This window comes from Haplochromis burtoni, unplaced genomic scaffold (genome assembly GCF_018398535.1).
Source record: "Haplochromis burtoni strain Fernald_Lab_line unplaced genomic scaffold, NCSU_Asbu1 Contig_2846, whole genome shotgun sequence".
NCBI lineage: Eukaryota > Metazoa > Chordata > Actinopteri > Cichliformes > Cichlidae > Haplochromis > Haplochromis burtoni.
The window spans coordinates 1-2,106 of NW_024585207.1; positions in this window are offsets into that span (position 1 = coordinate 1).

Sequence of the window (2,106 nt, forward strand, 5' to 3'; positions counted from 1 at the left end):
CTTTACCAGGAGCCTCACAGGAGTGATGGAGGGGGCCGTCCTCTCCATCCTCAGTCATCCTCTTCTCATGTCTGAGTCCAGCTGTGGTGAGGTGGATGAAGCGCTCTCATTTTCAAGTGGCACAAGACCTGTTCAGACACACGGCGGAGTTTGTTTTACTGACATGGCCTTCAAACGATCACTTTACTGTCTGATATACGTTCTGATATCAGCCACGGCAGAGGGTTACTGCATCAAATACCCAATCAGTGGAAACAACAAACATTTTTGATTTCAAGCAATTAAAAGCAAGAGCTGTAGCTAAAAAAGACAAAGCACATGAGCTAACGCAATTACTGCTTGTTTCAACAACTTTAATGCTGAACGAAAAGTCCCGTTAAAGTCTACTTTAACAATTCTACTTAAGCCATCATCTAAATCACGTTTACATACACAACAATGTCATCTGTTAAGCTTTTCTCTTCACTGGATAACAACCTGCAGCTGCAGCTAACAAAGCTAAAATGCTAAAGCTGTGCTAACTAATGCCTAAAGCGTACGTTTCTGTGACCACATTAACAAACGGATAACTTTGGTAGTTTCTGTCGTTTGCACTAACAATTTATGTCTCTTTTATCAGGCTGAAAGTAAAGCTACCTTTTGTGCACTGTTGGTGTTAGGGTGACTGACCAAAAGTAGCTCCGTGACTTCCTTAGCAACGCTTGACAACACAGATTTCTGTTACCAAGAGAGTCGCAGTCTGAACTCAGCATGTATCACAGCGCCCCTGTGTGCTAAGAAGGGGTATTACTTCCATACCTGTGCGTCAACTACTAGGATAACCACCTGCTTTCTCATTTCTGCAGCTTACACATCTTCGAATCATTTCCAGGGAGCTTCTTCTTATACGAGGAGAGAGGACTCCAGGCAACAGACATCTGACCTAAATTAGCCTACTAAGAGGCTAATTTTTACTAAATTTACACTGTAGCTCAATGTGCTGGCATAAGAACTCTGTAACACTGTGAGTATACATTTTCAACATATAAGTATTAGTAATACTTAAAAAACAAAAAGACAAGGCAACTCACCTCTCAGAACATCACCAAAGTTATTGACAACACTGCTCAAATCCAAAGTCCATCCTGCGCTCCTATTCCCTTCCTCTTTTGAGCACCACTTTTTTTGCTTTGGCTCTCTAAATATATCATTTAAAATGCCAAGAAAAAATGTTATATAATTGACATCAAAAGACTCATGGGTGTTTTATAAAAATGACAGAGAACAAAGGTCAGGAAGTACAAGTAACATGCCCATCAAAATGTCATAAAACATGCCTATTTTAATCAGTGTTGTGTAATACGATTGAGTAGATATTTGCAGCTACAATTTAATTTCTAATTTTCTTACAATTTGTCCACTTTGCCTCACATCACAATCAAGAGCATAGCCTTTGTTCTCAGCGAGTAGACCTAAAGATGATCTAAGCTTTGATCTGCCATTCAGCTGCGGTTCTCGTACATCACAGCGTCAGGGAGTGGGTGAAAGGGTTAACAATCGGAGGTCACACCTTGACATTGTTTATTCAGTGTGACTTACACTGTTTTGTCAGCAGCAGCGTTTTTCTGCCGTTTCTTTGTGCTATTTGTAAAGTGACTGACTTTAACGTGTTGTAGTGAATGGAAAAGCTTTTGTCTTTTCATGAAAACACCCAGACAAGCATTTTTTTTCAATCAACTGAGCTAAACTAATGACGGCAAAATAAGTTGAACAGAGGAACTTGGATATTAGCAATGTAGTGCACAATAATATTGAGCGATTGAGTAAATAAAAGTCAGAAGTTTAAGTTCAGAGTCCATAAACGTAATTCTTTATCATCTGACTATGGCCAAATAACTAGTAAATGTATCTGACTGGATTATAATTTAAAGGATTATAATTTATAGCCCCATAGTATGTTTCTTTAAAAAAATCTTTGTAAGCTGACTAATGCTTTTAAATACATCATTCAAAAATATACTGGATATATATATATATATGTATATATATATATATATACACACACACATATATACACATATAATATATATATATATACATATATATATGATCTAAGCTTTGATCTGA